A 13,933-nucleotide genomic window follows, 5' to 3' on the forward strand; every position below is an offset into this window, starting at 1 on the left:
CAAATGGCAAGTACTCATCATGGGGAATAGGTGTGATTTTTTTAATGATGTCATAGGTGCCTTCGTTATGAAGTTATAATTGCATATGCAGAATGCTACATCGAATCATTTTGAAAATTTATGAGGGTTATCTCACCATAAAATGGTCCAGAGAAAAAAACTGATGATGTCATCGGTCAACTGATTTGGCAGCCATATTGTTTTGTTTTTTTAACCTTCAAAAATCTTCTTCTCTGAAAGCTGAACATATTGAGGCAAAACTTTACAAGTGTGACTGCCTATCCATGAGGAACAAAACACACATGTGACATCATAGGTTGCATGGTGTGGCAGCCATGTTGGATTTACCCAAAAACCTATAAGAATCTTCTTCTCCAGAACGCCTGGGGAAATCAAAGGAAAACTTCACACAAATGTTCCCGAAGCCATGGGTGTACAAGTTTGTTTCGGAATAATTGATACGTCACATCGTTTGGCAGCCATATTGGATTGAGGAAAATATTAAATAATATTTTCTCTGGAAACGCTTAATCAATTGATGTGAAACTTCACAATTACGATCTAGTAGTGATGGGAAGTACATGTTTTAAATTTCAACTTGATCAAACACATGGTCTGGCAGCCAGAATTATTTAATTTTTTGATCTCGTTTTTATTATCATTATTTTTTATTGAATAAAGCTCAATTGGCTGTGCCTGGATGGGTTTGAGGGTAGAGGAGGAGCAGCTGAAAAGCGTGTCCAATCCAGGTTCCTCCTGATGACTTCCTCTTTACTCTGCTCGGTTGGGTTCCTCCTGATTACTTCAATGCAGGATTATACCCATTTGATTTGAATTGAATTTATTTCAATCCCATTCTAAATTCAATGGAATAATAATAAACTTCATGGGTCAGGGCGTCCGATCAAAGCGGAGTTGCATCAAAGCGGGACGTCTTGGTACTTGGTCATTGCTGCTTGCAGTATTAAAGTGGTAGTTCTAGTTATGTCTCTTATTAATGACGTAACACAACAGTACACAAACACCACAGAAAACAAGCCCTTGCAAGGGTCTGCACTCTCCCGATTGCTCTTTTTCTTGTTTGAAATGTCATATATATCGTTTTTTGGCCATATCACTCAATGGTGAAGAATCACTTTTTTTAAGTTCTCAAATCTGGATTCAGATTGTCTCAAAAATCTAACCAATTCGTCTTTGTCACTCATGCAACCGGTACAACAAGTCTCGTTCGCATCCATTCATTTTTTTTGAGATAGCATGCTTAGACAGACAGACAGACAGACAGACACAGACAAACAGAGTAATGTAGACGGAGGGAATAGCCCCCACAGAAGTCCCATAAAATAAATTATTCCATCGATAACTCAGCCCAAACAAAGTCACCCAATAACTCATCAATTTAATAGTTAACTCACCTCAAGTAAAGTAAACTAATAGCGAACTTATTCCATCATTAACCCACTCCAAATAAGTCACCCATTGTACAACTTATTCCATTATTAAGTCACTCATTAGATAATTTACTCCATTATTAACCCACCCCTAAGAAGTGATACACAAGAGAACTTATTCCATTATTAACCTTCCCCGAATAAGTCTGCCATGAGATAATTTATTCCATTATTAACTCACCCCGAATAAGTCCGCCATGAGAGAATTGATTCCATTATTAACCAATCCCAAAGCAAAAGTATTCCATCCAGAAAGCCTTTTGATGAAGTAAACGAATCGTGGACTCTTTCTATCATTAACTCACCCGACTTGCTCCTTTCCAAGCTCTTCTCCCCTGTGGCAAACTTGCCAAGTAATAAAATAACCTTGCAGCAAAGGCACTCTGTTGCGTCTTCTTGAACGAACAGTAAATAATTTCAATGGCATCAAACAAAACAAAACAAAAACACAGTTTTGTCCACACTTGGTAATAATTGCTTGAAAACGAGATAATGCAAGAAAATGATATGACATTGATTTGTGGCAATTAATCGCTAGCAAATAATGGATCATAAATAGAGAGGAAAAGGGTAATACACTGACTGAAGCAGAATTATTATTTTCATAAATGGCAAATTCTATATTGGGTTTTCTTCATTTTCATTCATCACAGTGTAAACTGCAGCAAAATCATTTCAAAGCAAAGCTAGTTATATTTTTCCCTTCTGCATTGCTGATAAATCATGAGGGAGCTATATATATATATATATATATATATATATATATATATATATATATATATATATATATATATATATATATATATATATATATATATATATATATATATATATATATATATATATATATATATATATATATATATATATATATATATATATATCGTTCTGCGCATGCGCGAACGACCCCCGGGCCTCGTGGTGCGTTTTGCGCATGCGCGAACGACACCCTGAACTCGTCGTGCGTTGCGAGCCTGGTGTTGGCGCAGTGGCTAGGGCAGCGGCTTGGGATCCAAAAGGTCCTGAGTTCAAGCCCCGTTGGGCCACTGAATTAATACACCAGGGGGTTGACTCAGCCTGTCATCCTTCCGAGGTCGGCGAAATGAGTACCAGTATACTGGGCCGGTGTATACCCCAGTTAAAATAGGTGTACCATATCCCTGTGTCGTAAGAGGCGACCAGGGTTGCGTCAGGAAGGGCATCCGGCGTGAAACATATGCCAAATCACTATGCGGATCATACGGATGATCCGCTGTGGCGACCCCTACCGAGAGCAGCCGAAAGAAGAAGAAGAAGAAGAAGATATATATATATATATATATATATATATATATATATATATATATATATATATATATATATATATATATATCGTTCTGCGCATGCGCGAACGACCCCCGGGCCTCGTGGTGCGTTTTGTGCATGCGCGAACGACACCCTGAACTCGTCGTGCGTTGTGTGCATGCGCGAACGACCCCCAGAAGTCGTGGTGCGTTCTGCGCATGCGTGAACGACCCCCAGACCTCCTGGTGCGTTATATATATTTATAAGTATAAATAAATAAATATATATGTAAATAAATAAATAAATATATATTGTTACGAATCTGGCAGACATGTGCACACAACAGCCAGGTCCTATAGATCAGTTATATCGGTAAGTACGTGTTTCTAGTTCGGGTCCCGTCCCTCGTCAAATGGGAATTAAATATTCGTGCACTGCAGAGTTATTTTGATCGTTAAGGTTTTCTTTTACATCACTTATAATAATGACAACAACGCCCACCTTCACTTTCACAACAACTACACTCTGCTCACAGCATTCTTCGCGCGCTCGCTGGCGAGCACATGCATGGGCAGAGTTTAACATGAGCATGGCGTCCCTCTTTGGCCAATCGGCAAGGAGTGGGCGTCTCACCCGCCCCATCTCCCACTCAGCACCATCCCCATTATGCACGTGGCTGCAGGTGGGGAGGTAGGCTGAGCTACAAACGCCTCCGATCGGGACTTCACCCAGAAGGGTGGGAGTTGCCCCACCTACCGTGGGCCCGTCCAATGGAAGACGGCCAGGGAATCGCGCGATGGGTCCGACCAATCAGGAGGAAAGTGTCCAGGAGAAGAAGCCCCTCCCTCCTAAAAGAAAGAGCGTGGTTGTCAGGACGAGCAGAGAGTTTTTTTGCATCCTGGGTGTCTCGAAGCACGTCTGCCTGGGTTTGCGGCGGACTGCATCCCGCACTTCGGAGGTGTCTCGTCTAGCGCATTGCTGCAAGTGGTCGATTTTCATCAAGGGAAATCACCTCGGCTCGCCTCCTCTGGATACGGCTGCCCTGGTCCGTCGTTTGGTGACCGGAGCTCCAGGAAGGGGTGGACGACCAGCCACGCGCTCGCGGCCAGGTAGCCAGCCATCCTGACTCCCAGCCAAACTATTCTCCACGGCTGGAGAGCCGAATAAAGACCGGGCGGGTCAATTTTCTTTTTTGGGGTGTGCGTGTCTTGTCCAAGTGGAATTGTTAAGTGCTTTTGTTGTACATCATTTGCATTTGTTATCGTCGTGATAACTCTGCCCTTATGTGCTCCCCTCGTCTCCCTGATTATTGCAAAAATAAATACCCCTATTGTTGAATGTACCAGCTCGTTTCTGTGGTTCTTTCTTTGGCTTAGAATGGTGAGTGTTGGAAAATAGCGAAGCGGCAAATTGTTCATTTGGTCCGGCATGGCTCTGGTAACTCCGCTCGGTTACGCCAGATCCGAGATGTTACCCGCGACTCGGATCGGACAGAGTCGGCCGAGGGTGTGGTTTCCCCGGTAGTTGGATGGCGTGAGTACTTGGGTAAATTGGAGTTAGACAAGTGGACACTACCTCACGCCATATAAATATTGGCGACCACGGTCCTGTAAGGCACCCATGCCTTTCGGAGTTCTCCAAGAAGCACGATCTTGATTTCGGGTGTTCGGTGGAGCCGACTCTACTGTTCCACCGAGCGGTCGTGCTCGCCGCTGACACCCGGCCCCACAACAATATATATAGTTTTTTTTTTGTATACCTTGTCAAGGCTCGTATGAGAGCAAACACACAACACACAGGAAGGGGGCATGAGACAAGAGGGGCGGGAGTGGGAGGGACAAAACAGTGGGGAACAGACATGAGGAGAGCTGTGGCAGGGAGAGGGATGGGACGGGGAACATGGGGAAGAGAAGATGGACATTACAGGGACTTTCAGGAAGGAAAGCAGGGGAATTGAAGGAGGTGGACTTGGGTGGATTATCGCGGGTAGAAAAGATCGAGGATTTGGATGGGGGATGATAAGACGTGGTGGTGAACAGCTGTTTTGAAAGCCTGGAGGAAGAATGGGAAAGAATAGAGTGAGGGAGTTTATTCCAAAGGCGGGGAAAAAAAGGAATGAAAGAGTGAAGGTGAGCAGTGATTCGTGATTTTTGTAGTCTTACCAGAAGGGGGTTGTTGGTGGACCTTGAGCGCCCTGTGGAAATGTGGTGGGGACAAATCGCAGAGAGAGCAAGGGGGCAAGGCTGGAGAGGAGACGGAAGAAGACAGAAAGACCACCGACCAACCTGCGGTGATTGAGTGAGAGGCCCAAAGACTCATCCTCATCGCTGGAGATGCCAATGATCCGAAATGCCTTGGTTTCCAGAGCGTGAAGCCGAGAAAGGTGGGAGGCAGGAGCACCAGCCCAGAGGGGAGAGCAGTACTCCATCAGGCTGCGGACGAAAGCTTTGTAAGTGGTCAGGAGCTCAGGTGGGCTGAGGAAGGACTTTGCACGATGGAGGATTCCCAGTCGGCGACTGGCTTTGGAGGAGAGGTTTGAAATGTGGCTTTCCCCGGAAAGGCCATGGCAGATCGTGAGACCCAGAAGCTTGAAAGAAAGGACTTCTTCCAGAGGGCTGTTAAGAAAGTGGATGGGGGGGAGGGGCGGTTCTAAACCATCCTTTCAGAGAGACATCGTGAGTGTGTGAGATTTGTCCGGATTGAAAGACATGTTCCACGTGTTGGACCAGTTTGTGATTTTACCCAGATCTGCAGTGAGCGAAGAAGCTGCTGCTTGCCGGTCTGAGAGATGACAGATGGTACGGCAGAGGGTGGAGTCATCAGCAAAGAGATAAAGAGGATTTTCCAGAGAGTCAGAGAGATCATTGATGAAAACAAGAAAAAGAACAGGGCCCAGAATGCTACCTTGAGGAACTCCAGCCTGGACAGGAAGAGAGGATGAAAGAACTCCATTTAGGGCCAGTCGTTGACTGCGACAGTAGAGGAAGTCTGTGAGCCATGAGTGGAGATGGCCTTGGATACGAGGAGAGAAGAGAAGAGGAGAGAAGAGGAGAGAAGAGGAGAGAAGAGGAGAGAAGAGAAGAGGAGAGAAGAGGTGAGAAGAGGAGAGGAGAGGAGAGGAGAGGAGAGGAGAAGAGAAGAAGAGAGCTTGTATACAATTTATTTGAATATCAAGCAGAACCATTTATGTACTTTCATATGAATTATGGAAACATTCATAGCTATCAACATACTTTCACAGGAATGATAAGGACAATTGTAAATATCATCTTAAGTAATGGGAGAAGGTATTGGAAACAGACAAGGAATCAGATGAAGAACCATTTCGGTAAATCTAACAGAGTATAACATAGTCAGTATTAGTTTATGAAATGGAGATCATGTACAGAACTTGAAGGAACTCTCCAAGGGAGTGATTGATTGGGTCGATCAGGTTAATGCAGTTGATTAGATATGCGGATACTTCTTAAAGGCATTCAATAAGGTTCCACTCCAAAGGTGGTCGTGGACCACTGTTTTTCGCATATATATATATATATATATATATATATATATATATATATATATATATATATATATATATTTATATATATGCATATATATATATATATATATATATATATATATATATATATATATTTATATATATATATATATATATGTATATATTTATATATATACTAAGCTTGCACACTAAAAACTCGGCTCGCCGTCACACGATCCCTATGAAATTGCTGTGGCACTTCGTGGACATGCCTACAATGTTTGGGAAGTCTTGGTGTTCCATAGTACCACTTGCATTTTGCACAATGCGTATTTTTGTCATTCCCCGTGTACGGTCTGTCGTCTGCTACCAGCTATGTTGTACTGCTATCCCGTGCATGTGCACAGGTATCGCTAGTGTATATATATATATATATATATATATATATATATATATATATATATATATATATATATATATATATATATATATATATATATATATATATATCTATCTTCTTCTTCTTCTTCCTTCGGCTGCTCCCGTTAGGGGTCGCCACAGCGGATCATCCGTATGATCTGCATAGTGATTTGGCACATGTTTTACGCCGGATGCCCTTCCTGACGCAACCCTGGTCGCCTCTTACGCCTATTGCACCTATTTGGTGCACCTATTTTAACCGGGGTATACACCGGCCCAGTATACTGGTACTCATTTCGCCGACCTCGGAAGGATGACAGGCTGAGTCAACCCCCTGGTGTATTAATTCAGTGGCCCAACTGGGTTTGAACTCAGGACCTTTTGGATCCCAAGCCGCTGCCCTAACCACTGTGCCAACACCAGGCACATATATATATATATATATATATATATATATATATATATATATATATACATATATATATATATATATATATATATATATACATATATATATATATACATATATATATATATATATATATATATATATATATATATATATATATATATATATATATATATATATATATATTGTTGGGGATCTGAAAACCATTTCCATTCAACATATAGGTCCCAAAAGTCAGTTATCCCGTTAAGTACATGTGGTCAGATCCCATTCCTTTTTGTCTTGTGGGAGAATCAAAAACGTGCGTTGCAACTTCTTTTAGGTAGGTTATTAAACCTTGACATCCAACAAACCATCTGAGACCATCCAACAAACCATCTAAGACCATCCAACAAACAAACTGACAACACCACTGAACAAGCGCTTCACCCGCCAAACCGGCGACTCGCTGTTTCGAGGCAAAATCTTGGTGAAGTACCATTTTTGGTGAGTCCGCACGTGTGGATTGGGCAGGCTTCCCGCTATGGCCGAAACCCTTCCCAGAAAGGGGTGACTCATGGAAGCCCTGTCCAATCGGGGTAAACAGTGACGTCAGGTTCACCAAGGCCCCTACCCGCTGAGGGAGGTCCATAAAAGTTATGACACGATCCTCAGCAGAGAGTTCTGTAGAGAGGAGTGTCGAGAGTGATGAGGGGGTTTGGTCGTGAGTTCTGAGGAGTTCTGAAGAGTTCTGTGGAGAGGAGTTTTCACGGTGGTTGAACCTGGAGTTTTCACGGTGACTGTGAGCAGTTTGGTTCGTTCTTCACGGTGGCTGTTAGGGGGAGAGGAGTTCTGTGGACACCGACTATTCACCATGAGCCACGAGTCCCACACATGGGACTGGGACCAAACCGACGCTCTTTGGCAGGTGCCGCACTGCAGAGCACGCTTTCCCTCTGACGACCAGGTACCCACCGAACTCTGACCCCCAGCTTGTCTCTCTTCATGGCTGCGAGGGTCCAATAAAGACTCTGGGATTTCTTTTGTTTTTGTGTGTGTCTGCTGTGGGCCCGTTTTTGAGTAGAACTGAGTAAGTGTTTTGTGCTTATTGTAAATATTTCCCTGCTTGCATATTCGCGCCACGTCTTGCCTTTGTCTTTATTTTACTGTTGATAAATTTATTAGAAATGTTCCCAGTCTGTTTCTGTCCCTTCTTACATTGGTCCAGCATGGTCCGGATCTGAGTATAAGCGGGGTTTCATCCCCGGTAATTGGTCTATCATAGCCGGCACGGCTTTGGCAGTTTCCGCTCGGCTGCATCCGAACCGGAGTTGGTAGTCGGTAGTTGGAACTCCACCGCAGTCGGTAGCGTGACCCGGTAAATATATATATATATATATATATATATATATATATATATATATATATAAAAATATATAAATATAAATATATATATATATAAATAAATAAAAAAATATATATATATATATAAATATATATATATATATATATATATATGTATATATATATATATATATATATATATATATACATATACATACATATACACTCACATAAACATATACAATTCCAGCAATGTGTGTCTGTGTGTCCGCTGTTTCTCGACAACCACTGGTCCGATCTAATTGAATCTTGCCAGGTGTATTGCTGGGGCCTTGAGTATGCGGCTTTTCAAGATTTGATATTAATCGGACAAGTGGTTCCCAAGTTATGGCTATTTATTTACCAAAACAATGACAGGACCCGGGGCTATGGCGTCATGATCGACGTCACAATTCTTTATTTTTTTATTTTTATTTTTTGCATGTACAGGCACGCATGTACGGCCACGCACATATAGATATATACATATACACACACACACACACACACACACACACACACACACACACACACACACACACACACACACACATACGACATGTTCACAATCCACACACAACACCACCACCCCCACACACACACACACACAACACCACCCCACCACACACAAACACCACACACACACACACACACACACACACACACACACACACACACACACACACACACACATACACAACACCACCCCACCACACACACACACAAACACCACACACACACACACACACACACACACACGCACGCTCTCTTACGGTGAGCATCACTGCGGATTATGTCTCACAGGGTAAAACCACATAATCCGCACAGAACAACCATCAGTCTGCCACCCAGACAATTTTTCCTGCTAATGCAAACCATTCATCCAGAAAGCACATGATGCGACCAGCGGGAAAATTAAAACATGAGTGTGAAGAGCACTCCGCTGATCCCTTGTCCAATGGGTGTGGACTGTGTGGATGTGGATATGTCCAACGGGGATCAGTGGAGTGCTCGTCACACTCCTCATGTTTCGACATATATATATATATATATATATATATATATATATATATATATATATATATATATATATATATTCGTATGTTGAAAATGTACACATATGCGAAAAAAGCGGTCTAACTAATGATCCATGAATTACTCAATTCTTGCAACTTTCCAATCTGACAACCGGCCACCTTTGGAGTGGTACCTTATTGGAGGCCTTTAAGAAGTAGATGCATATCTCATCACCTGCATTCCCCTAATCGACCCAATCAGTCACTCCCTTGTGGAGTTCCTTCAAGTTCTATACATGATCTCCCTTTTGTAAACTAATCCTGACAATGTTAAACTATGTTAGATTTACCGAAATGGTTCTTCATCTGATTCCTTGTTAATGTTTCCAATACCTTCTCCCATTACTTAAGATGACATTTCCAAATGTCCTTATCATTCCTGTGAAAGTATGTTGATAGTTACGAATGTTTCCATAATTCATATAAAAGTACATAAATGGACCTGCTTGTTATTCAAGTGAATTGTATACAAGCTCCTCCATGAATTATATCAGCAATGCAGAAGGGAAAAATATAACTAGCTTTGCTTTGAAATGATTTTGCTTCACTTTACAATGTGATGAATGAAAGTGAAGAAAACTCAATATAGAATTTGCCATTTATGAAAATAATAATTCTGCTTCAGTCAGTGTATTACCCTTTTCCTATCTATTTATGATCCATTATTTGCCAGCGATTAATTGCCACAAATCATTGTCTCGTCATTTTCTTGTGTTATTTAGTTTTTAAGCAATTATTACCAAGTGTGGACAAAACTGTGTTTTTTTTTTGTTTGTTTGTTTTGTTTTGTTCCATTGAAATTATTTACTGTTTGTTCAAGAAGACATAACAGAGTGCCTTTGCTGCAAGGTTGATGCCTTCCGTTTCTGTTTGTTTGTTTGTTTGTTTGTTTGTAGGCAGGATAACTCGAGAACGGAAGAAGCTACCAATGTCAAATTACACCACGTGATTCAGAAGGGTGATGGCTAGTGCTGATTAGATTTTGGTCAAAATCGGTCAAAGGTCAAGGTCACAGTGAGGTCAAACATCCAAAAGATACGATTTTTGATGGTTTGTTACAGAATCATCTTAGAAACTTCTGGTTTGCGTCGCAACGTTCTCTCGAGACAGCTTTTATTAGACAAGGTCAGTGGTCAAGTTGACGATTTCGTAAGTCCCAGTCTATGACTGCTTGTTTTATTACTTGGGAAGTTTGTCACAAGTGAAAAGAGCTCATAAAGGAGCAAGTTCACTATATGTTGAGTGAATGATGGAATAAGTCCATGATTAGTTTACTTCATCAAAAGGATTTCTGGATGGAATACTTTTGCTTTGGGAGTTGTTAATAATGGAATCAGTATCTCATGGGGGTCTTATTAGGGGTGGATTAATAATGGAATAAGTTCTCGAATCGGTGACTTATTAGGGGTGGGTTAATAATTGAGTAAATTATGTAATGGGTGATTTATTAGGGGTGGTTTAATAATGGACTAAATTTTCTAATGGGTGACTTATTAGGGGTCGATTAATAATCGAATAAGTTCTCGAATGGATGATTTATTATGGGTGTGTTAATAATGCAATAAGTTCTCTTATGAGTGACTTAATAATGAAATAAGTTGTCTCATGGCTGATTTATTAGGGGTAGATGAATAATGGAATAAGTTGTATAATGGGTGACATATTCAGAGTGGGTTAATGATGGAATAAGTTCCCTATTAGTTTACTTCACTTGGGTGAGTAATGGATGAAATCAATTCGTTATTGGGTGACTTTGCTCGGGCTTAGTTATCGATGGAATAAGTTCTTTTATGGGACTTTGGTGGGGGCAATTACCTCCATCCACATTATCCTGTTTGTCTGTGTCTGACTGTGTGTCTGTAAGCATGCTATCGCAAAGAATTATGAATGGATTCGAACGAAACTTGTTATACAGGTTGCATGAGTGACAACTACGAATTTGTTAGATTTTTGTGACAATCTGAATCCAAAAATGAGAATTTTTCTTGAAGTGAATCTTCACCATTGAGCAATGTGGCCAAAAAACGATACACATGATATTTCAAACAATAAAATGAGCAATCATAGAGTGCAGACCCTTGCAAGGACTTGTTGTCTGCGGTGCTTGTGCACTGATGTGTTACGTCATTAATACGAGACATAACTAGAACTGCCACTTTATAACTGCAATCAGCGATGACCGGGTACCAAGACGTCCCGCTTTGATTCAATTCTGCTTTGATCCGACACCGGACCCTGACAAAATGAAGTTTATTATTATTCCATTGAATTTAGAATGGGAATGAAATAAATTCAATTGAAATCAAATATAAGATCAAATCGGTACAATCCTGCATTGAAGTAATCAGGAGGAACCCAACCAAGCAAAAAGTAAAGCCTAAGTCATCTGGTGGAACCTCGATTGGACTCGCATTTCAGCTGCCACTCCTCTACTCCCAAACACATCCAGGCACAGCCAAGTGAGTCTTATTCAAAAAAACAAAAAAAAAACCTCAGATCAAAAAATTAAATAATGCTGGCTGCAAGACCATTTATTAATGCAATTAATAAATAATTATCTGCCATAAGAAGGAAAATAAATCTAAAGAAACTAAGGCACCTTATTCATGACTTAGGAGGTTTGCAGCGGACTCGATCACAGACGGGAAAGGGACAAAACCGGATGGCTTCAGCTGCTGGTGGATGAGAAGGCAATTATGAGGTGAGCAGGCAATGGAGAGACAATCCAGAGACAACGAACGAGGAGGGGCATGACAAAAACAGGCAGAGGCAGGCAGGCAGATGATCTCAGAGAAAGCTGTCCCCACAATTCGTTCTCACAACCTTTCCCCCCCCCCTCAGAACTCCATCAACCTCTCAGATGCACTCAACCATCTTATTAAGCTCCTCCCTATTCTCCTGAGGCAACAAAAACTCTGCCCCTCGGAGGTGATTCCTTCGGGAGGCAACAAAATGCTTCTCCCTTCACTTGAGGCGATCCAAGCTCTGTCTCTGGAAGCGATCGTAGCTCTGTCCCTCTCCATATCTTTCCTGGCACAGCCGTGAGCCACCCGATTCCACGTGGAGGGACATTACAAAGGGGTTTTATGCACAATTCTGAACTCTGACCATGCCCCACTACTTGTGTATGGTGCATATTCAAACACGATATCCCTGAAGCTGATATGTCCCTACTTATTACATTGAGATTGGATAACTACTCGTACATGGACCTTGCTACTCCACACATTTGTTTCTGCTGTATTGGTAATATCTAACCACCACCACCCACCCCACCCCCAACATGAAAAACTACAAATACACACAACATGACATAAAAAAAACTAATACATGAAATGTACGAGCAAAATTTGCTGATGAGGGGGATTAAGGAGGGGGGTTGAGAGAGGGGGAGGGGAGGGAGAGAGGAAGAGAGGAGAGAGGGAGGAGAGAGGGAGGAGAGAGAGAGAGAGGAGGAGAGAGAGGAAGCTTGGAAGGGGGAAGGGCAAGGAAGGTGGGAGGGAAGTGGGTCGAGCTATGAGGAGGGGTGAGAGAGAAAGAGATAGAGAGAGAGAGGGGGTATGAAAAAAAGAGAGAAAGGTGAGGGGTGGAGGTGGGTTAGTGAAAAGAATGATATGTTATGCTTAATGACCGAACACACAAAACAAACTCATGTCCTAAACATGTTGTACACACAGCGGTACAAAAGAGTTTGTAAAGTAATCTGCTGGCACATCTGCAAAAAAATTGATGTCCCATTTCCAGAAAACTTATGGGAAGATGAACCTAAAGTAATCAAAGAAAACATGGAAGTACCTTCTGCTCACGCACAACCTAATGATCCCATCGAGCGTGAACTTCGAAAACAATGCGTTACGAATGGATATCATACTTAGGTACAAAAAAAAGAGAAGAAGGCATTGCTGATTGAGGTGTTTATAGTAATGATTTTGGACTAAGCGATGCAGAAATCAACAAAATGACCAAGCACCAAGACCTAAAGAATCAAGCGAGAAGATCCTGGAAGCTGAAGAATGCCAAAGTTGTACTGGCAGTGATAGCTGGACCTACAGGATTGATGACAAAGAACTTCACAGATATATTAAACATAGGGGCAGTACCCCTGGGTGCTCACATGGTTGTGGCTGGATAAGATAATCAGGCAATCACTGGTCGGCATGGATGATCCACCAAATATATAATGGAGAAAAAGTAAATTCCATTGGATTTTTTTTTTAATGCCATGAACAAACCTTGGAACATCACAGGAGATAAAGGTTGTGGTCAAGTTTCATCGAAATTGTGTGTGTTGTTTCAGAAAATAAAGCAAATACATTTTTTTTGGGGGGGGGGATCCCGGAAAGCCCCTTAGACCCTAATTTTTTTTTTAATGTGGTGAACAAACTTTGGTAGATCACAGTTGGTGAAGATTGCGGTCAAGTTTCATTGGAATTGTACGTGTAGTTTC

This window comes from Eptatretus burgeri, chromosome 18, assembly GCF_056783735.1.
Source record: "Eptatretus burgeri isolate ZD-2024b chromosome 18, Ebu_testis_v1, whole genome shotgun sequence".
Lineage (NCBI taxonomy): Eukaryota > Metazoa > Chordata > Myxini > Myxiniformes > Myxinidae > Eptatretus > Eptatretus burgeri.